General features: G+C 48.4%; 1 long non-coding RNA gene across 1 annotated transcript in view; it reads right to left on the bottom strand.

Moving 5' to 3' along the window:
- The window catches only part of LOC128143620 (uncharacterized), a 54,999-nt gene extending 31,698 nt beyond the window's left edge, over positions 1–23,301 (bottom strand). Inside the window, exons 1-2 of the long non-coding RNA XR_008235819.1 lie at positions 22,883–23,301; positions 22,514–22,567 (exon numbers count right to left, since the gene is read on the bottom strand). This is a non-coding gene — a long non-coding RNA (uncharacterized LOC128143620). The remainder of the gene's footprint in view (positions 1–22,513; positions 22,568–22,882) is intronic.
- Positions 23,302–23,968: the final 667 nt, after the last annotated feature.

Below are 23,968 nucleotides of genomic sequence, written 5' to 3'. Positions count from 1 at the left end.
ATGCTCTTCCCATTCACATAGTGAAGACATGCAGGCAACTGCTGTTAGAGTTAACAAGATTTAAATATGCCAATAGCCTTTGCTTGCCACCTATCCTGGGAAAAGGATAACAGAAAATAAGGCTCTGGACCGTCAGGCAGAAAGAGCAGGCAGAGGGATGTAACAAGACATAGGCACTTCTTGTCCCTCATCAGCATCTGCTATGAAAAATGCTGATAAAGTACTGACTGACAGACACAAAAACCCAAATGGAACTGGGAAAGAGCCTTGTGTTTTATACCAAACAGCTTTAATGGTCTCCTGCCTAAAGGAAGCCCAGCCCATACCGTGAGGGAATGCACTGAGGCTGAGCCAGAGCAAAAGCATCCCTCCTGCTCCTCCCTTCTCCTGCTCAGATATCAGACTTGGCAGCACAAGGGATGGGACTCCAGTCAAGCTCCAGCGAAAAACCCTCTCTCTATAAAATACTGCATGGTCTGGAGATGAGGAGAGAGGCTCATCTGCCTTGGTGGTTGGCAAGTCCTCTTCTCCCCCAAATGTCTTTCTTTACCCCACCCTTCATAAATAGTTTTTTTAAGGGAATAAGGGGAAAAACACATTTGAAAAAAAAAAAAAAAAAGCCCCCTTATTTCCCTCAGTTTCCAAATAAAACCAAAGACAGGCAAACACAAGCTGGGACACCAAATTTCATAAGAGATCTTCTTGCTCCCAAACATGCCTCCAGCTAAGCCTACCGTGAAATCACAAAGCGGACTTCCCCTACATGCACGCACACATGCACGACCCTGTTTATAAAAATCCTCTACTCCAAGAGCTCCTGAGAGCAGCAGCAGAAACAGTGACATAAGGACAACCACTGTCTTCCCCTTCCTAATATTTCTGGTGTGTTCCTCCCACTCTTCCCCCGTTCCTTCAAAGACAACTGTGGTGTTGTTGAAAACCGGTGGCTTTGCTGCTCCCCTCCCAGCTCTCCAGACATGGTTGTGCCTGCTGAGCTGCCGCTATCAATCCTCTCTTTCCAGCTGCAAGCCTTGTGACTCAGATTCTCCAGAAAAACCCTTGGCTCAGCATCATAAGAAGGAGGGATTAAAACTCATGAAAAATGAGCTCGCACCAGCCCTTTTTATAAGTCTCTAATGGAGGGTCATATGAGCTGGTCAGACCCCCTGCCCTCCCCTTCTCCCCCTTCCCCTTCTCTGATCCTCCTGTTATTCTTGGCCGCAAACTGCTGGGCGTCCCAGCCGGGGCACTTGGATCAGGAGAGGATATCCCATTCAAAAGCCCAATTCCCAGTGTGGCCTTTTCCTGCTGGAAGCAGTTGTAAAATTTCTTTTTTTCCCTTTTCTTGGTACAGTTTGCCTGACCTACATATTCCAGCATGGTGTGACTTACGCTCTATCGCTGACCTACATTTTCAGACTGAAAAATAAAAACTCCAGGAAGACATGCTAGTAGATGTGTATGGGAAGCAGGAACCCAGCCCTGTGGGGACATCTCCAAGCAATTGCCCAAAGTAAGGCTGATTAAGCAGCTTCTTTTTATCCCCCCCCATCCCTTCGCCCCAGCTGTTTCTACTTAAGAACCAAAACAAAACGCAGATCTCCTGCTAATTCAATTTCAGATTGGGAGAGATTTTGAACAAATCACTCAGGCTGCTCTATACTGTTCCCCTTTACCCACAGCCCATCCAAAAGGGGAGACCCAGCACCCCCAAAGGGATGTGAGCTCCTACCACCCCCCAGAAATTAGACACCTGGCCGCTTCCAGGATCTGAACCCTCATGCGGTGGCAGAGCCCCCTGAAAAGCATCACTGCCTGCTGGGCAAACACCTCCAGCCCCATCGGTGGTGGAGAGGGCTGCAGGCAGAGGTGGTGGAGATGAAGCCAAATGCTGCAGAGGGGGCACCAGGAGTGATCCCCCCCTCCCCGGGCTGGAGGGGATGGACACAAGGGTAGAAAGAGGGGGGCTGGAGGAGGACAGCTGGAGGAGCACCGACCCTCGGGGTCACCCCCCCCACTCTCCCAGCTTTAACGGCCCTGGGGAGCTGGCGGGCCACAGATATACGGGTCTCCCCATCCCATCTCCATTTCTCAGCACCAGCCCTGTGTCTCTGCCTGTCCTTCGTACGCTTCTTGACAAATCAGGTTTAATATAGCGAAGACCAAATGCACTCCCCTTCCTCCAAAACCCTCCTGTCTTCACTCACCTCTCTCCCTCTGCTCCCCGTTGCAGCTGACCACCCTAATCCTCTCTCTGTCATGCAGACTCATTGTCCAGGAGCTAACAGATTCCTCCTCCCTGCTTTTCCTCCATTTATCAAAAGGTTTTTTGCATAGCACATAAAAAAATTCAGCCTTGTCCTTGTTGCAGCAGCAGAAATGCCCAAGCCATTATCTTCTGTGCCAGTATGAAGAGCATGTTGTTCTGGCACCTACACATCGCTTCCTCCAGCATCACTAACACGGGTCTGGTCCCTTTTCTTTAGATCTGAGAGAATATAACCCACAGTGGCTTCCTCCATGGGCTCCCCAACGACCACTGCAGCAACTTTAGACCTTCTGTCCCTCCCTGCAAAGCTGTTTATGTAGCAGAGCTTAAAAGACAAACTCAGACTACTAAGAATACGGCTCGGATAGAACTAAATCGTTAAATGATAAGCATAGGTAAGCCCTTAGCACAGAATAGTTACCAGGCACTATGAAACAATCTGATATACTGAATGAGACAGTCTAATTTCCAGAAGAAATTAGATTTTCTCAAAATCAGGAATTAAGAGGAAAGCAGCCCATGCATGTCCACTGCTCTCTCCTCTCTTTTTCCACTGAGTGTGAGGAAATCCTGCCATGCAACATAAAAAGTCAGTTCCTGCAACTTCGAAGCTCCTCAGTGTTTTTTAAAGTCAGAGATGCAATCGCGGCCACGCAGATGATGATGCCAAAAGCCCCATTAACTTCTGTCATCCATCGGGTAACTGCAGAGTGGCATTCAGTACGCTCCTGCTTCAGCTGTGACAGCCTCGTGCAGGGCGAAGCTGTCGGTACCCCGCACAATGATGGGTGGCTGGACACTGGTGTGCACAACTGTTTTCCCTTTGGTGGGATTTTTAGTAGCAATCAGCGCTGGCCAAAAGCTGCTCTCTTCCACATCCAGGGGAACAGTGTCTGGACTTCAGTGGAAAAGAGTTATGCCAATATACCTTTCTTTTTTTTAAAATCCCCATAGCAATAAAATATTAAATCCTTGTATAATGTGTCTCTAGTCAACAATATGCACTTATCTTTGTAGATGTATGAAATTACTCACCACTGCTATTATTGTACTTGCTGCTGGCCATTAAAGCATGGTCTATAGAATTCAAATGCTGCTATAGCTTCACTACATAACACATGAAATATTTAAAGCCTACAGAGCCAGGGAGCCAGGGGCACAGACCCCACTGAATTACAGCCGAGTGCCTAACTCTCAAAAAACCTCGTTGGCAACCACAGCTGTGATACCAATTTCAGGCGATGCGGTCTGGTTCTAGGCCACTTTCCACCACAGATTTCTAACAGCAATTAAAGTTTAGTTGAATATCTGCTTAAGCAGTCTAATGTATTGTTATTGTTTATTTCTGTGCTAATGAATTTAGATGTACAACTCAATGGACTTCCACATAGGAAAGATGATTTCTGCTGGCTGAACATCTGTACCTTGGGCTCTGTAACTCATTCTCCTTTTTTCTTTAAAGCAATTTCTAAGCAGCTATGTGCTACAGCAGTATGCAGAAGTATCATTTAATATGATAATAAATACAGTTCTAGCCTGAAGAAGGCTGTTACTAAAAAGATAGCTTTCTTCTCAGACTTTGAAATTGCCTTCATTCTTTTCCCAAGGCATCAGATCATAAATGTTTTATCACTGAGTCATGTAAAGGCTTTAGCTTATCATAATGTATCCCTAATGGATGGAACAGCAATTGGTGCTTAGAGCCAGAATATGTAGGGGCTTCCCATTGCTTCATAGACCCTGGCCATGACTCCCCATTGCATTGCTCCAGCTAGGCTGGACAGTCACTGCGGTGTGAACCTGTGGGCTTCAGGGAAGCGGCAGTGGGTCTGAACAGGGTCTCTCGAGTAAACCCAGCAGTGGGGAAGCAAACTCCAGACTTTCCACAGGAAAAGAGACCTTGTCCGCCAGAGCATCAAGCTCCCTCAAATGCCCCTGGCTCCAGGCACAGTCACCACCACGTAGCATCCCGTAGGACACAGCTTACTGTTCAAGCCCCAAAGCCATCCAGCACATTAGCAGCTTGCCTGTATTTAAACACACAACAGTCTGCTCAAAGTCAGGGGGACTACACACATACTCCAATCGACATATTTGTAGGAATCCTTACAAGGTTGGCAGTCGGGGCACCAGACCTGTCTGAGCTGAATGCTGCGGGGTGCAAGGCAGGTGCCCGCCCTCAGGGACCCACCTCGGCAAAACCAGCAGAGCCTCCCTCCTTCCCATTCTCCCAAAACCTAAAGAGGCAGAGGGAAGGCCTCGCCAAATAACAAGCCCAGAGGGTTTTGTACCAATTCCTAGTGCTCACCTCTTGGGAGCTGGGGGAGGAAGACAGCTGCTTTACTACAGAGAAGGGAGAGAAAAGCCAGCTGCTGTTGCATTGCTGGTATGCTGCAGAAGTTGGCTGTCTTTCTAGGGAAGCCACATGGGCTACAGAGAAATTACATATTCCTTCAGGAGCAAGTCCTAAACTAGCAGCAAATTTATTGCAGGCTTACAGCCAAACCAATATGAAGTTCAGAAGCCCCTATTTATTTCTCAGAGGTGAATTGCTTTTTATTTTGACTAATTTTGTGTTTACAGTGAGGGTTCATATGGGCCTCTGGAGATGCAGATAATTTCTGTTCACATGCATATTCGTATCCCAGTTTCTAATGCACACACAGAGTAACCTGGTACCAAGTCTTGTCCTGGGTAGGAGGACAGGAGATGAGGGGATCCAGCAGCGGTTCAGCATCACTGGTGAAGGAATTGGTTAACCGCAGGAAGGATCCAGAGCTGGAACACGGCAGTGGGCATACAGGCTGGCACACCAGTCAGCTGTGTGCTGCCACACACTTGCCTGCTCTGCTCGGCATAACGTGGACAGGGTCCCAGCACAGCTCCCTGCCTGCCTGGGCAATGGCCGTACCTCCAAAGCACTCCAGCACCTGCAGCAGCCTCAGACAACCTCTCCAGGGCCAGGGAAGGGGGAGGTTTTGCATGGTCAAGCAGACGAGCCTGTCCTTGAGCAGTTACCACAAGTGGAAAGGGCTCTACCCCAGAACATGGGGAGATACCCTCAGTGCATGCAGGGCACAGGACGGACTCCAGGCACCACAGGCACAGCTAACCAGCAGGTCACAGGGAGGCCAGGACTGGGCAAAGCCATACATGCAGGGATGTAGAAATCTGAATTTTAAAAATAGCTTTAAAATGCCTTAAAATTAAAAAAAAAGCCCAAACCTTATTGAAATGGGGTATTGAATTATCTCTCCTTCCACTCCTGCCCTAACTCGTCTCAGACTGCAGGCAGAAAGGAGATCATTTTTTGCATGGGTGTTCAGGGATGGATTTCAGAGACTAACACAGGAGACTCGGTTTGGAAATACTGAGCGTGCTCAAACATACTGTGATTGCTAAGCAGTCACCTCAAAGGAGGAGAAAGGAATTCACCTACAGCAAAAAAGCTGTGCCACGGGGATGGCTGGTTTTCCCTCCTGGGCATATGTCTAAGGAGAAATCGGTGAGCGCTGGGACTCCTCTTTGTGTTCTGTCCTTACATCACACCAACCAGCCAGGTCTCCTGCTGAGACACGCTCTTCTGCTATTCATTTCCTGCACCAACTACATAAAATCCTGCATGATCGCAAGTGTTTAAAGGGGACTTTCCTGGTGAGTATTTTGTGGTGCTATGGCTTAGCAGGGCGAGGAGGTTAAGTACTTCTGGTTTTCTTTCCCTCTTTGCCCTTGCAATACACCCCATTTTAAGGGACAATGAGCACCTTCATCCCTGCAACACAGTCCCCACTCAATCATGTGGGCAATGAGAGGGTATGGTGGGGCTAATGTGGTGCAGTGGTGAGGCTGAAGGGAAACACCTTCACAGTGGGGCCACCACCCTCCTATCACAAAGAGTATGTGTCGCCCAAAAAGGGGATAAAGGCAAGGGTTGAGCCACTTTATGAAATCTTTCCCTAAATAAAAACCTGAAACAAGGAAAGCTATGGTTACACCAAGCCTATGTGATCTGCAAACACCCAGGGAGGGGGCAATGAAAAAACAAAAGGACACAGACACCCCAGCAGTGGACTGCAGGGATTTCATGAGCTAACACCAGGCCAAGCAAGCTGTCCCAGGGGCACAGTGCAGCATAAACACAGCTATATGGCCTCCACACCCCAAACAGAGCCAGGCTAGTGCAAGGGGAGCACAGGCATGCAAACAGAGAGGACTTGGCTCCCCTAATCCACTGCTACCCCTGGGACTGGCTGAGCAAGCAGCACCAGGTCTCAGCACCCTCCTCTCCCCTGACCCACTCCTGCCCAGCTTCCATCCTGCTGCCACGACAGGGTGACACTGCCTGCTCAGACCTTGGTGACTGAAGGGGAGCTGGGGAAGGCATAAAATATGAGAAAATGAGGGAAGATGCAGAGAAGGGAGAAACCTGGCAATGTGGGAGGAAACCCGGAAATCTATGGTGGTGCTAACCAGCAGCATGGCTGACCTGTTCCAAGATAACCAAAATCCAATGGCAAATTTTGCCGCTCAGAGATTAACTCCCTCCTTCTGCTGTTTATTTTGAAACTTCAGCAGCTTTGAGTATGGTGTTTGTGAAGCCAAGACCAAGTCAGGGGCGATCCCAACCAGACAGCAGGCTTGTAAGAAGGGCTGAAGAGTAACACATAGGGAATGACAGGGAAATAGAGACACAGAGTACCTTTGGTCAAAAAGTAGGATCACAACAGCAAGAAGAACAAAATCCCCCTTAGTTCTGGCTACAGAGATGAACCTCTGTGTTGCGACACCCAAGTGAGAATCAACTTAGGAGGCTGTGAATCTGCTTGCTTTGCTTGAACCCAGACCTGTGCCCCACAAACTCTGGTGTCAATTCCCCAGCACCTCTCTGGAATTCCCTGTGGGAAACCAAGCCACCTCCAAGGGCCGTGCCAGCTAACTGCTAGGACTCAGATGTGAGCTGATCACCTTGTGGGATGGCCATAGCACTAATAATAGCAATAACCAGAATAGCCTAATATCACAGCAAGTGCAAACAGGACCTTATATGGTTAAGGATCTCCAGCTGCTTTGAGCTCCATGGCTGGGACTACCCAAAGGAGCCTAAGTGAGTTGGACACCCATACTCCACTGAGGCAGGGACTATGAAGGCCTGATTTGCCCAGCCCAACCTCCCCTTATGCACTACACTTAATATTTCTAATGACCCGCCACCTGTAAAGGTCTGGAATCAGCCCACCAGAGAGATGAATGAGGATCTGGGCAGAGTTTAGGACCTACCCCAGGGCTGGGTGTCTGTATCCTTGCACATCTGCTTATCCAGCAAAATGGCCACTGACAGCCTGGGAAGAAAACTGGAAAGAGAGAGAGAAGACCAAAGTCTTTGGCTAACAATGCCGTGTCAAGCTCCAGCTCTTAAGATGCATTAGGGGATCATAAGAGTAAATGCAGAATAGCATGGAGATTAATATTCCATGGTCTCATGCAGAAGACCAGCTGAGGATCCCTTGGAGAGATCCAGTTTAGACACCTTGGATTTTCCAAAAAGCCTCAAGGGGACATCCAGGTTTTTACCCTATTCTTATGATTTTGCTACAAATAGCAGGAACTGTTTGGTGTCAGGTGCCCCACACAAGAAACAAAGAGAGCTTCTTTAAAGTTGGAGGGTTAGAAATCAGGAATCTAAATCTGTTTCTTGATCCCCTAACAGTAAGTGACCCAAATTTCCAGAACTGCTGAGCAGCCATGGCTCACACTGCAGAGCCGAGACAGAGTGCTACACAGTCTGCCAGGAAATGAAATGAGCCACAAACCTGGAAGCCCAAATGACCCATTTTTTTTCAAATCATGGTTTCCTGACCTGGTTGTTCATGACTGCAAAAAATTCAAGTGTGGATCCAGAGCCTGCGTCTTAAAAAAATCCAGGCTGGAAAATTCACCATGAGAATGTGAATAGAGAGGGTTGAGGTTTCCACCCCCCCTCCCCAGATGACTAATGAAAAGCTTTCAGGACACGGAGGGAAAGAACTAAGAAAACAACTATGACATGTGACACAGCAGTCACATTGCACAAAACTGATGCATAGCAGTAACCCACAATCCTCCTTTATAGGTTGGGAGGGAGCAGGTGGCAAATGAGCCAATGTTTTGATGCTGTAAAGGCTCTCAAGTGGAGCAACAGTCATCAGGCTCCAAGAACGTCAGCAGGCTCAAGCCTCTGTTCAGCACAGCACGGAGAGGGTGAGGTCTCTTGCCTGCAGGCTATTGAAGCACAACATGTTTAAGATCCCCAAGATAAGTAAACCTGACATTGCCCTGTTTTGACTGGAAAGAAGCCTCCAGCATTAGAAGCAGAAGTGGTGAAAGAATGTATTTTCTTCTTCTACCTCCTTCCCTATCCTGTAATCTGTACGAATTTTGGGAGCCACATATACAGTTTCAGCACTTTGATACGCTGTAAAATAACACATCAGTACTAGCAAAAACCTGAACTAATGGGAAATGAGAGAAAGGCTCATTTAAAATCAATTAAGGAAGAAATCACAATACAATTTCTGGGAGGATCAAAGGAATATTTATGTCACGCTTACGATAATAAAAAACGCGCACTTAGAAGCCTTTTGGGACGCCCTTGTTAGTCACTGAAACTGACCATCTGGCTGGCTTGATTAATGTTTTTCCCGATATACCCCTTAACAGGATTGGATGCTGTTTTATCAGTCAACACAGAAGTAAAATGTGCCTTTCCAGAAACACTGCTGACCACACAAAGAAACAACTGGAAACATCACTTGAACTTGCTGGTGCTCGACTATCTGCAATGCGGACCTCTCAGGAGTCTTCCTCAATACTCAGGGCCTCTCAAGTACTTCAGTCTGCCATGTCGAGCTATGGGAAAAGAGGGAGGAGAGGACCAGCTGGTGTAACAGGTCATGCTATGGAGAAAGGCCACGAAACTAAAGTGCAGGAGGGGAGTGTGCAAAGAGGAGAAAGCCCCCGGAGCCATAGAATCACAGACTGATTGAGGTTGGCAGGGACCTCTGGAAGTCATCTGGTCCAAACCCTCTGCTCAGGCAGGGCCACCTAAAGCCAGCTGCCCAGGACCACGTCCAGATGGCTTTTGAATAATTCCAAGAAGGGAGACTCCGCAATCCCTCTGGGGAACCTGTGCCAATGATCAGTCACCCTCACAGTAAAACAGTGTTTCCTGATGGTCAGATGAACCCTCCTGTGTTGCAGATTGTGCCCATTGTCTCTGGTCCTGGATGGAGTCAGGATCCTCTTTGCGCCTTCCCTTCAGGTGTTTATATACATTAATAAGATCCCCACTGAACCTTCTCTTCTTGAGGCTAGAGAGTCCCAGCTCTCTCAGCCTTTCCTCATTGGAGAGATGCTCCAGTCCCTTCACCATTTTAGTGGCCCTTTGCTGGACTCTCTCCAGCATGTCCATGTCTTGTACTAGGGAGCCCAGAACTGGACACAGCACTCCAGATGTGACCTCACCAGGGCTGCATAAAGGGAAAGGATCACCTTCTCTCAACCTGCTCGCAACACTCCTCGTAATGAAGCCCAGGACACCATTAGCCTTCTTAGCTGCCAAGGCACATTGTTGGCTCATGTTCAACTTGTCCACCAGGACCCCCAGGTCCTTTTCTGCAAAGCTGCATTCCAGCTATGCAGCCCCTAGCATATACTGGTGCATAGGGTCGTTCCTTCCCAGGTGCAGGACTTTCTACTTCCCCTTGTTTAACTTTAAGAGATCCCTCCCAGCCCATTTCTCCAGCCTGTCCAGGTCCCCCTGGATGGCAGCACAACCCTCTGGCATATCAGCTATTCCTCCCAGTTTGATGTCGTCTGCAAACTTGCTGAGAGTACACTGTGCCCCATCATCCTGATCATTAACTATGTTGAACAGGGGCCACACTTCAACAGCTTCTCTATGAGGATCTTACAGAAGGCAGTGTGAAAAGCCTTCCTGAAGTCAAGGTAGACAATATCCACTGCAAAGACAGGAACACACCTGCAGGTAGCAACAAACACCTCAGTCGTGGTGCAGTGCTGCAGCCACTGTCCAGCACATCCCTTCACAGGACACACTGCTGATCACTGGTCCCAGTTTATGGGTTCACATATGCATGCTACATGGATGGGGTCACAGCAGATGCTATATGGGGTTGTGCAACAGGAGAGAACCTGCAGTGCTGAACTATCTCTGAGCTGTGGAGAAGCGTGAGATGAGAACCAGCTATGTAAGCCAATGCACAGTGTCATTGCACAAGGACAATGCACATTGTTAAAAGCAACATCAAGCACTAGATGTGTAAACAACATGGCTGACAAAGTTAAGAGGTGAGTGACAGTCTAAAGTGGCAAGTAGAGTGGGGTTGGGCAAAACCACACTGGCTCATCAGCAAGACTGATGCCCAGGACACCTCTGTCACCTGAGCTTAGCATCAGGTAGTTGAAAAGATGTCCCTGTCCTACAGCCAAATGGGACACACTGCCCTCTTGTTTCACAGAGACTTGTCAGCAGGGGAGAATCAAAAACTCTGGCTCCCTTCCAGGTTTGAGGGGGTTGTGCTCCTTAGACAAATATTTATTGCAAACCATTACAGATGAGCCCTTTCCTGCACTGTCCTGTTTCATCTCTTTTGTATTTCTGGTTCCCTGTTCCAGGCCTTTTTTTCCCAGTTAGCTAGGACACACCTCTCATCTGTTTCTCAGCAAGACCTCCTATCAGATCTCCTATCTCTACTCCCACTCTCCCTCTGTGTTCCTGCTTTCGCTGGTCCTCCTCCAGTCTGCCTTCTTCCCCAGCCTGGCCACCAGTCAGCCTTCCACTGACTCAGCTTCATTTTTAACAACCTGCTCATATTCACCACTGCAGCCCCTTCGTGCTGCTTGATCCGCGCTCTGACAGTGCAGCACTGATGCACAAAAGCCAGATCCTGCACGAGAAGCTGTGGGTGACCCCTCGCCTGTCCCTCAGCATCCGTTTCATAGTAGGGATTACCACCACACACCAAGGAAGAAACCCCGGAGCATGCTCTGTACAGCGATGGAGCAGCAGCCATAGGAAATATGGAGAACTCTAAGCCCACAACAAAATGTGGGCTTAGAGGTGGTGTGTGCAGGCATCCTGACCTGAATGGTCAGTACTGGAGGAGCTTCACTGTGAGGTACGGTGGCAGAGATGCAGTGCTCACGCAGCAGAGGCAGTGTATCATGCAACACTAAAACCATCAAACCCACAACAACTTTGCATTCAGACATTCCTCCACTCTGCCCACAAATTAGTCAAGTGCATCAGGAGACAACAGCTGTCAAAAACGCTGCTCCCTTCTCACGTCTTTTCTTCTGCATCCCCTACCTCTATAACAACAGCCTGACTTCCATTCCTCTGCATGAGAAACAGTGCGTGCATTATTCATCCAGCAAAGGATAAATTAAGACCATCACAGAAATACTCTGCCTGCCCATAGGGCTAAGCTTTCTGCCAGACCTCAGTGCCACTGGCAAAGCATGACAACATCCCAATAAAGATAATAATTAATTAACAATCTTTCACACTCTGAACCTTTGAATTTGCATAGCTTTCTGACTCCGGGAAGCCAGGATTTTAGCAATGCCCACACCATCTGTCTTTTGTCTGTAGAGGAACTTATCCTTGTTTTCAGACACCAGCAGGGAAACTGGGTCTGTTTAGCATTCTCACCTAGTTACAGTCAGTACGCTGTGTGCTGCTACTGGAAATAAATGTGTGCCTCTTGCCTAGACTTACAAGAAGATGCTGCATGCCAATTGTTTTTTTTTTTTTATATTCCATTGAAAAACATGATTACTTCAAATCTGGGGAATGTTTTATGGAGACTTCCTTACTTGGTAAATAATGCTACAACTGCCCTATTTATTTGTTGAAAGAAATGGCAACAATGGTTTAAATGCTTAATCCAGAGGGAAGTGGGAAGTTTCCAGCATCACACCTAAGTCTAATCTCCCTCTGTATCATGTTTTTTCCTCTGTACTGCCTAACATGCTGGGAGCGCTCTCGCATTACAGACTTTCCTGACGGATAGGTCAGACAGGAGTGCGGGAACCGCGGGCCGGTGGAAAGGATTTGGGATGGGATACCAGAGAACTGAGTCAGACCATTCCTGGCCTGAGCGTGCCACTTCAAGTAAACCTCTTCTCTTGGCTGCCTCTCAGCTTCCGCGTATAAGCAAAATGTGGATAACAGTTGTCCCAGCTCTTAGCCAGGTGCATGGAGCTGTAGGGATGAAAAACCCTGTCTCCTGCATAGTGACCCACTACTGTGGGAACACAGCACGCTGCAGTCCTCCGCAGTAAGAAACTCACAAAAATTTGGGGAAAGGTGGAACCAGAAGAGGGAGGAGAGCCAGCTCAGTCCCTGGGGGCAGGTAGTAGGGTGGGAGAGGATGAGAGAGCAAGCGTAGGAAGGAGAACGGAGAGTACAGAGCAGGAGGAAAGTGTGACAAGTGGGAGAGGACATGCCATGTTATCAGGCATCTGATACACTGTGGCTGTTCATACAAACAAGGGTTAATGCGGAGGAATTAACTGGGCAGCAAGAACGACAGAAGGCAGAAAAGAAGGGAAGGGACCTTGGCTGTTCACGCAGGGGCCAGTTTGGGACTGGTTTCGTTTATGAATTTTCTCATTCTTTGCCCCGTTTGGTTTTAAAAAATCCTGTCCTTGTGATCTCCCCTGGGAAACTAGTCAACAATATAACAGCTGACAGAACATCTTTCCTGAAACTGAGACTAAACTTTCCTTTTGTATATCCTATATCCCAGTCTTTGGCTCCTCGTTACTCACAATGTGCCATGTGAACCACTCCCCCCTTCACCTCTGCCTTAATACACTCGAAATGCTAGCAGGCTAATCTAACCTCCCCTTACTCCCATCTCCCGCCCATCACCCTTTGACTGAACGATGCTGATGTCATTTCGCATCCATCTCTTCTGCTCAGTTGGACAGGGAGCTCAGGGACAACACTGAAAGAAGCATCAGTATGGTATTTCCATCACATACCTGTGCTAATAAACTGATACTACCACCACTGCCGTGACATTTTCTAGCCTGAACAGTTAGCTGAATGTTGTGCCTTTTTTTTCTGTTAAGGGAAAAATTGGCTTATGCTTGTCTCTTTTATTACAGAGCATGTATATCCAGCCTGTAACCTCCAGACACACTGTAGGAATGAAAGGGCAGCAGACAGTGTCTTTGCTCAGTTTCTAACCTCCTTCTACCTAGCACTGAGACAAAAAGCTCCCCTCCTAGCATTTTCTGGAGGTTAGCCTAGCAGTCATACTTCTGTGCCTGTTTTTAATCTTCCTTGACACTTCTACAGCAATGCACATGCCCCCAAGACTCAACTTGTCCCAGCTGAGCTGTTTCAGAGCGCGTAATGTGAAAACAGGATAAAAAAAATCTGCCGTCTCCCTTGACGGTACAGGCTCACTCCAGCCCCTGATGAAAGCGTAAGCTGTATGAAGAGATGTCCAGCCAACCGGCTAACTGCTTCAGCTGGGGACTAGCCAGAACCAGGAGTAAACATTTGGGCTGGAGACTAGAAAATCTACCCTGTGAAGGATGTTACAGTCCATTGTCTGGGCTATTGCCCCTGGTGTTCAGGAGAAATGAGGTAAGTAACTGAAATGGGGAAACAAAAGTAAAAATAAAGAAGTCCCAAGAAAGGTCCTAATCTGATTAATGTTGTGTTTGGCTCCTGACTCTCTTCTTCTCTTTCAACGTGTCAGGTGATGGGTTAAGGGATGGGAAACTGATCCTGAGAGCTCTTTTTGCAGATGAAGCCATTACGGTGGTTTTTTGGTGAGCATGTTCTATGCGGCCTAAGCGTTCATTTGTGTTTCCCCAAGGAGAAGAAGGAAGGAAAAAAGGGAGGCCTCATGCCCTGGTCAGCCTTCGCCAAGCTCCTCTCCTCCCTCTGCTCTTGCACGCTCTGCCACCCTCGGGGGGAGAGAGAAAGAGAGCGGGAGAGAGACAGCTCATTTCCAAACACTTGCTTCATTCAAACAGCTTTATTTTTGGTAATACTACACCGAGGCTGCAAGCACCTCGAGTGGTGGATGGTGCTAAAACTCTGTCCTGGGCACATTACCAGCTGGAAGGATATCACAGGACGCTAGCCCACCAGGGAGACAGCAACATTGGCATTGCAACGCCGGGGCAGACCGATCCTTCATCCAGCCCAGCGTCCCGTCTCAGACAGTGACCAGTGCCAGATGCTTCAGAGGAAAGCATAAAACACCCACCGCGCAACTAATGGCGTAGCATTACGCAAGGAGGAAAGCTCTGCTCTTTTACCTGCTGGCCGTCAGGCACCGTGCTGAGGCACGCAGACTTCAAGCGCTTGTGATCTCCCTTCAGCCAGCATGGCCACAGATGCAGCTTGGTGACCAAAAGCAGGCCCGCCCTGGCCCCAGCTGTAAGCAAAATTGCTGGAAAAGGGTCAAAATTGAGCAGAGGCTCTCCCAGTGACGTCAGTACTGGCCCCAACGAGAGCCCCGACGCATCTCTGAGTACCAGGTCTTTCTTCAAAGACCTGATAGACCTGGGGCTACGTTGATGGTAGGGAGATTACAGAAGCCTTTGCTCTTCTGACTGACCAAAACCAAGTGCCTTTACCAGGAAAAAAAAAATTTAAAAAAATCACAAAACAAAATGAAGCTCTGCATTGTGAGCTCCGTCCCTCACTATCAGGCCCCAGGTGATGCCAGATGACCACCCAAGCTGGCCCCTGCAGTCCCCAGCTGGAGGCACCAGGCAGCCCACCACATTGGAAAGGTTGGTCTGTCCTGTTGGATCTCTCCTGTTTCTCGCAGTCCCTAGCTTGTACGAAACAGCAAGTCACCTCTTCACCATGTACTTCTCCCCCTCCAGTCCCTTTTACACTGATCCATCCCACCCACACTGGCTTTGGGGAATTCAGTTTCATTCCCAAGTCACTCAGAGGCCTAATCCAAGTCATGGTGAACGATGGCATGCAGTACAGTCTCTGAATTATGGCCTTTCTTGGGTTTAGGCTTTCTCCTATGTTTATATGGTACATTTCACGCCACCCCACATAGTAAACAGCCCTTTTAGCAGAAAATCAATATGTGAGAGATACCACATCTACTCTGCTAAAGTATGACCAGCTATTAACTGCAGACATAATGACAAACAGGGGTGTGAACAGAGCTACAAACACTGACCAACAACTTTGAACCCAGATCCCATGCTGGAGGAGACATCATACTTTTAACAAATGTTTTCTACAGTGTAGCAAACACTGATCCTTGAGGTTTTGGCACTCTGTGTAGTACGTAGGAAAACATGCAATTACTGGATAATAACTACAATGAGAACACTTCCCAGAGTTTTAGGTCAGAGGAGAGATCGGAGGAGGCCAGCTTCATCACTCCATGTCAAGTTCATTTCTTCCTCCGGAAGCTGCACCATACTTAAAAACTCAAGTCTTTCTCTGTAGTTTTCAGACAGCTGAGAAAGACCTCCTGGGCCAGGCCACCCTGTACAAGCCCAGCTACAAGACAGGGTCCACCACCTCAGGTCTGCACCGCACCACTCTAACATGGAAGCACAGCTCACATCTGACTTAAAGCCCACACAAGGCTCTCTCATATAGGCCTACCATGGAGTCCTACATGAGTAAATGCCCTTCCAGAGGCAACTTGCAGCCCAGCACACCCTCCTCGTGATGAGTCAACTCCCCCGCAAAGGGCACTGGCAGCATGCGCACCAAGCACCCTTATCGCCAAGGGTTTAAAATCTCAGAGAATTAGTGCTGGTCTAAATTGCCCTATGCAGCACCTTAATTATTATTTAACTGAAAAATTATTTAGCTGTTGAGGTTGCCAAAAGAAATACTCTGATTAACATTTAGATAGGCTTTTTTGTGCTATTACAGGTAACTGCTCAAGCACACTTTGGTCTTACAAATCCATGATCACAGTTGAACAGCCTCATTTCGCTTCGAATAAAGTTTGGAGTATGTGCAGCCCACCTTTACCGCTAACAAAACAGAGGTAGAGAGACACAGGCAACACCTACAACATTAAGTTAAATGGGGTCAGGGACCATTCTGTGGTTGCGAGACTAAGCAGCACACGCTGCCTACATCCCCACAGCGTAGCGTTTGGCCCACTGAGCCCTGTATGGTACTCCTAAGACCTGATTTATTTATTTTTCGGTTCAAAGTGGGAAGTGCTGCACACCCTGGAGCATGTCATGAGAGCATGTACAGGTGTTTGAGGGTGCAAAGCCCGTTGACGTAGGGCTGAAGAACTGTGTTGCAGAGAGGGCACCAAACTTCATGCACTCCCATCCAGAGTGCCAGTCGGAAATGGCCCTTGGCACATGGTCCCCCAAACCACGGCAGGGCATCACCTCAGAGCATGCAATCTGGCCCACACTAAAGCCAAGCCAGAGAGCAAGCTAACACTTACGGACTAGAGGTGACCAGGAATGAGTGATACACTAGAAGTTCATACCCCAGTTTGCGAGAGCAAGCAGTAGAAGATCTAGGATAACCATGACCACTTGTGTCCCCAGCAGGGAGACCTCGGCCATGTTGTGCTCCTCAGATCTCACAGGCCTCCCAGATAAACATTAGAGACACTGAGACACTCTAACTTACATCCTATTTTTCATGGCTTCATGCCCATATATACATATATACAGGATGAATCAGAAAAAGGAGGCATGGGGAACAAATAACAGCCATAACATGCTGCATTTGTCACATTCCTAATCAGCTGCCATTTTTGCCCGCTCTCCAAAGCAAGTGAGACTTATCCTCATTCACCCTGCTGTCAAACCTCTCCTCACAGTTTCGGAATACGTTGGTGCGTTTGGTAGAAGGGAAGAAATATCAAAGAAAATGATGTTTTCACAAGTTTTGTGAAAACTGGCAGCTGAATAAAGGAAATGCACCCAAATTAAAGTGCCAGTGCAGAAGGCAAACAGAGCTCAGTCACATACTCTAACCTGGTGGCATCCAGCTGGTCAGGCAAGGCATGCATAGTTTTAGGCTCGCCACAGATCACGTGTGTCTCGGCTCACTGGGCCAGAGAGTGGGCAAAGGACTCAAATCCTTAAGAAGCAGGTTCATCGCTTCTGATGCTTACGGAGCTTTGGTTGCACTGGTGTCCATCTGAGAGAAAATGACTGAAACCCTTTGGTCTTCCCACATCCTTAAGGCTCCTACCAGCTTTGGGAGAGTGGAAAAAAAGGGCAAAAAATACTGTTAAATTTAGAATCACCAAATGGTTTGGGTCAGAAGGGACCTTTGAAGACCATCATCTAGTCCAACCCCCCTGCCATGAGCAAGGACATCTTTCACTACACCAGGTTGCTCAAAGCCCCATCCAACCTGACTCTGAATGCTTCCAGGGATGAGGCATCCACAGCTTCTCTGGGTAAATTTGGATGTCGGATTGGAAACAGACAGAAGCTGTGGACCACCTCTTGCTGCAGGACAAGCATGGGCCAAAGCCTGCCTGGCAAAATTTCCCTCCTTCCACCACTTGACACTATTGGCCCCCAAATGACCTTTGCATCTTAGTGAGACTCTTTGGATTTCCATAATGATTAGACTTGCAGACACCCGGAAAGCTTTCTTTACAAAACCAATTTATAGAAATTCACTTTCTCTGTATCTGCTGGGTCTGTGAGACTCTCCAGAACTCACTGGGAACATCACACAGTAGCTTTCACCCTAAATAATGGGTTAAATTCTGGATTACGACATTGGAAGTACACGTTAAAATAAGACCATTTTTAAGAAAGGAACAAACATGCAAACTACAGCTGACATCACTCTCCTGTTCCCTGTCTCCTGAGGAAACAAGGCCTAAGTGGTCAGGCCGTTTGTCTGGCAGTTGTCCTCTAACCACTTTTAAGCACATGGCTCAGTATCCACCAGCTTTGAGGAGCAACAGGTCATGCCAGTGCCCAGGCCTCCTTGGGCACCGTATATATTCCTGATGTGTGTGCTCTTTGGTCTGACAACAGCTAAGACGTTGCATACTCCTTTACACAATATACCTAACAGGTAATACCTAGATCTAGATTAGCTATAGCACCTGCTGCCCAAAAAGGGAAAGAAGAAAAGCAAAGGCTCAGGAGCACTGTTTCCATCTCCTGCTTACTCCTTTGACATCTCTGCATGGAAGTGAATGAAGGCAGATGGAATTACAATATATAGCTCAAGAACTCCTCTCCAGAAGTATGCTATTAATTTATGGAGCTTTGTTTCATAGTCTTGCTGCTTGTCACTTGAGAAAAAACTGACCAAAAGGCAGGCATGACTGAACTTTGCTGCTCAAAGATTGAACACTGAAATTTGATTCAGGGGTGGTACAGAGCAGGTCCAAGCATCCCCTTCAAAGACTCACAGTTACAGGGAAGCCCTGTGGCCACGGGGAGGAGTGAATAGCAAATTCTCCCACACCTTTGCCTTCGTTTGCCTGATTCTCAGCTGTCCTGCCGGAGAGCACTGGGGAGAGCAGGGCAGGTTCATGATGGTCAGCGCTCTCTGCCTGCCTTTCCCGTTGGTGTACGAACTCTCCTCTCTGGCTCTCCCAACCTGCAAGACCATGTGGCAGGGCACCAGGGAGCACCAAGTGCAGCACCAGCAGAGAAGCACAGGAGTGAAGGAGATGTCGATTTGGGTTGACATCTTTCACCTAGGTTCTGCTTTGCCACATCCTGCCAGTGCCCAGCAAACCTGCCCTGGAGGGTCAGCAGCTCTGGCATGGTAGCGCATTGTCCCTACCTTCTAGCAGACAGACCACCCCAGTCCTTCTCCAGCTCCTCTCCACCAACGTGGAGGGGTGGGCATGGACATCACTGCTCCCCTGAGCTGCCTGTGCTACACTGGCAGGGTGGGGGTGCTGAGCTGACAAAGCAACCAGCCAGCTGATACCACACTTCTCTACAGGAAACCCACCCTTTCTCTGTTTGTCCTGCCCTCCCAGCCCTCCTTGTCCTCCATCGTGCAATACTGAATTCAGCTAGACCACAAGGTTGTCTCACCTATGGGGCACCACGAACTGCAATTTGGGGGTCCTGACTGTCTCATGAGCAGTCACTCCCTCCCAGGCTGAAGCCACCTACACCACCAGTTCTCTTCACAATAAGCACCCACAGTAACCATCCCCTTCTTCCTCCCTGCAGAGAGGGCTCTTCCCACCTCCCTCCCAAAACAGAGGCTCCTAGCTATGCTTTTGCATTGACCACCTCTTCATACAACCAATCGTTTTTCTTTTCCTCCATACAGTATTGGCTTTCCCTGCACTAGCATCTATGTTACATCTGCATAAGTATTTTTGATATTTATAGCAGTAACCTTCCTCTTTTTTTATACATATGCTTTCTTTTTCAATATTTGTTCTTGCTCTCCCTGCTCAGGGATATGTCATCAGGCAAAAGGCCATGTAACTGCTTCACCTCTAATACAGGGCATACTTGCTAAGAAATATACTTAGCTATATTTTCTACATGCTAACTAAATTACACAGAACATCCTTCTCACTCTTAAGAAAGTAAAGGTAGCTTTGCTTCAATAAGTGAGGTACACTGCACATATGAAAACTAACAGAAAACCTGTTTTCTGGGGTGGAGGTTGAGGAAAAAGTCTGGAGTTTTCCTATGCCCTCAAAATCTTACAGGGTCTAGTTTCTGTGACTGAATTTTAAATGCGGTGTAAGAGGATAAATGGAGTATAAAAGATTGTCTAGCCCTCAATTTTTCCTGTGTTTATGTCTGGGGTTTATGTTATAGTCAATACTCCTAAGCCTATTTGAAAATTAATCTCCAGTGAACAGGTGAATAGAAAATGGAGCAGTGATTCTTCTCCCTCCATTTATCTTTTCACTTATAGAGTTAATTGAAAATAGGAACTTAGTTACATTTTTCAAGGCACACACTATTAGAGAGCTCTGGCGTCCTGCAGCAATTTGTCTTTTGGTTCACTAGCACTTCATAAAGGCTACAAGTTACAGAAAATATAAGCCCTTAGCTTTGCACAGAGACCAGAACTGATATAATAATAATGTGGCTGTCACTCCTCACATTTATCACACTTGCCTTAAGTTAACAATCCTTTCCCACCAAACCCATCATCCTTCATTTTTCTTCAGCTTTTGGTTTGAGCTGTCACACAATGTCCAGGAATACAAACATTCTATTTTTTATTATTATTTAATTCTTATTGGTATGCATGAAAATAGGAAGCTGCAAAACTCTACACAACCACAACTGAGAAAAAAATATCTTTGTAAAGATCTACTGTGTCGGTGCTCCTGCCTTTCTTAACCTACTTTTCCCATCTAGAACTATAAAGACAGCATCGTATCTCAAAGTGCCGATCCCGATGGATCAAAGGATATGGAGGATGCAACCAGTACGTGACTGGAAGACAAACACATACGTACAGCCTTCTTTCTGCTGCAAGCCCTTGAGTCATCCCGTTGTCTTTGCCCACCATCAACGAATTGCAAAGCAGTAGCTGGGTATCAAGTTGAGAGCGAGAGACGTCAAAGGATGTGTGATCTCAGAAATTCAGAATGGATGGCAAGCCTAACTTGGAGAGTAATCCTCTGGAGAGTAATCCCTGCTGTAAAAAGCATGTTGCAAACCAAAAGCAGAACCTTGAGAATGAGGCGATGCTTAAACATGAATTGCCTTTGTAATCTTATGAAAACTCAGATCATGATTTGAAACAGCTAAAAAGATGATTCACAGCATTTGGCACAAATATATCCACGTGCCTAAGATAAGGCACACGATTACACGCAGCTATGCCAGAAACTGTATTATTAATTTGAGCTTCCCCCCCAAAAAATGCAGTAAGAAAAACCAGAATTCTGTTTCCAAAAAGTTCAATTTTCCGTGAAACAAACTGAGCCCTAACATAAGTGGCATTGCTACTTCCCTAGGAAATTACTCTACCTAGACTACAATAAAAACAAATGCTGCCAGCAAAACACATGGTTCCATAGTTTGTGATATGACAAAGGAACAACCTCAAGAAAAAAACTGCTTAAAACACGAGGCTTTCTGAAAAGATGAACGACAACAAAAAACACTTTGCAAGACGTAACAACACAGATAGAAGCGGGTTTTCTTAACATTCAAAATGGCCGTTAAACCTTAAAAAAGAAATCTCTCCTTTTCCAGCCTCGACACGGAAATGCTGGACTACCACCAGAGCACCTGCAGTGAAAATGGAGCAAAAAGGGTCTCCCCATTCCACGGGTGAGAGGGCTCAGGGGGGTATTACAGCCCTCTACTGGCCTCTGATGCTCAGTCTCCCACACACAGCCCCAGCGGAGTCGTTCCCTGTGTTGGGGTACAACTGTTTGCCGTCGGTGTGCGCAGCAAGGGCACTCGGGGCAGCAGGTGGGGGCACGTAAGGATGCCATGAGGGGCTCGAGGAAGGGTTATATGGAGGCTGGAAAAAGCTGTGGGCTCCTCTGATGGCAAAGGCTCAACATTGTCCCCACACCACGTGGTTAAGCATGCCAGCTTCTGCTACTGAAGGCAGACAAGGTGATGATGTGGCCAGTGCTACCAGCGGGCTGCATACCCCCCTTGGCTGGGATATGTGAAGGAACATCACCGGGCTCTGCTCTGTCCCCCTCCTTGCTGCTGGGTTTGGCTGCAAGAGCTCTCCCGCCCTGGGCACGGTCACGATCCACATGGAAATGCAAAACGCCCCGTCCAGTTTCCCCTGCAAGAGTTTAGAGATGGTTTTGAAAGGCGACATATAAAGCAAAGTTTTGGCATTGCCTTTGCAGCGGTAATGCTCAGGGGTGGAATATGAAAGTATGACATAAATCTTATACGTTGTGGGTGGAGGAAGATGGGAGAAAGGGCCCCGCTGCCTGATTTAACAAGTCATGTTCTCATATAATTAATATTTTTATCCCTTTCTCAGTCAAACCCTTAATCTTTCTGATCGCTAATAATACTTTTCTGCCTGGTTTGTAAACAAACTAAAGAAAACCACAGCCTTTCTCCAGGTCTTCCCTCTCTTCCTGCTCTTGAACACCAGTATAGAACCCAGAAGAATAAAACCAAGCAGGCCTTTCAAATTCGGAAACGGAAACTCCAAAGATGGAGCTGCCCCAATGCTAACAAAACCCCTGCCCGCTTCTGCCTGTGTATCATAACCTGAAAAACGGCGTAAATAATATAGACCTACCTCGCCACAAAGGAATTATTCAGCCTGCCTCACAAGTCTTCTGAGGGTAACTGGGAAATTAAAACATGGAAACACTTTACTTCTGTAGAAATGCTAAAGATTACTAAAACTCAGGAAAATACAGTGTTGATCATGATGATACACAAATGTACGTGACCATCACAGTAGCACCTTCTTGGTGCCTCCGCTGACGTAGCACGTGCGCTCACCGCGAGAGTCATCACCAACACCCACAGGCACCCGAGCTCGGCTTAGACACCCACACCCGGCGGGGCTCAGGTACCCCAGCAGCACCTCAGCCTGCCCAGACCCCCAACAGCCCCCGGCCCCACCACCACCCACATCCAGGAAAGCGCTCTCAGCACCTTTCCACCCACAACAGAGGGGACACCGTCAAGCTGCTCGGCGTCGAACCCCTGCCAAGCCAACGGGGCCGCTGCCTTGCCACAGACACCCGGCCGGGGGCTCTCCTTTGGACCCCTGTGTGTGTCCCCCCCACACACACACACCCGCCCCGGCCGCCTGTCCCTCCTCCGCTCCCTCAGCGCCGAGGTCTGCCCCTGAGGGAGCGCCCGCCTTCTGCTCTGCGCGGGAAACCACCCCGCTGCCACCCCCGGCACCCCCACGCAGCTCTCCCGGGGAAGGGCTCCGGGGCCCGACCTGCGCCCACCCCCAAAAGCGAGGGCCTCGAAGCACCGCTCCCTTCCGCAACCCGCAGGCGGGACTAGGCCCCCCCGCCCGCCGCGGAGGGGGGACGGCGGCGGCGCCGCCGCCATCACGTTGCGGCGCCATCACGGGAGCCCGCCCTGTCCCGCCCCGGCGGCACATGAGTCCCGGTCCCGCTCCCGATCCCGATCCCGCTCCCGGCCGCCTCCCGCCGCCGTCAGGGAGGCGGCACTCGGGACAACCTTGCGTGGAACTGAGCTCCGGCCGGGAGCCCCGCGTTGGATGCGAACCCCCCCCCCCCCCCCCCCGTTGCAGGCTGGCGCCCGCCGCGGGTGTAAAAGCGAGAGGCGAGGCGCGGCGATGTGTGCGGGGGGCGGCCGGCGGCACTCGGCTGCGCTGCCAGGGCAGCCAGCACCGGGGGAGGCAGAAAAGAGAGGATTTAAAGGCAGAGATAAGGGCTGTGGCTTGCTCTGCACCCCGAAGGGACCGGGAGAGCTCTTCGTCAGCTCTAGTTTCGAAAAAGAGTGAGTTAAAGGTACCGGAGCACCTGCCGCAGGCGAAGCAGTGTGTCTGAAAACAAGATTCATAGCTAGCAACTTTCAGTATCAAAATTGTTTAGGAAAATGGATCTTCACCGAAAGAATGAAAATGAAATGTCCCCAGCATTAATTCCCTGGCTTGTTATCATCTGTTATTTTAACTCATGCATATACAGGAAATTCGGAACCGTGAGGTAGCATTCCTCTGATGCTCTGAAAGTTTGATGCAAGGAGCAAGCGCTGAAC

The sequence above is a fragment of the Harpia harpyja genome, chromosome 6 (assembly GCF_026419915.1).
Source record: "Harpia harpyja isolate bHarHar1 chromosome 6, bHarHar1 primary haplotype, whole genome shotgun sequence".
Classification (NCBI taxonomy): domain Eukaryota; kingdom Metazoa; phylum Chordata; class Aves; order Accipitriformes; family Accipitridae; genus Harpia; species Harpia harpyja.
The sequence above is the reverse complement of the archived record's forward strand: the minus strand, read 5'-3'. Positions and strand labels throughout refer to the sequence as shown.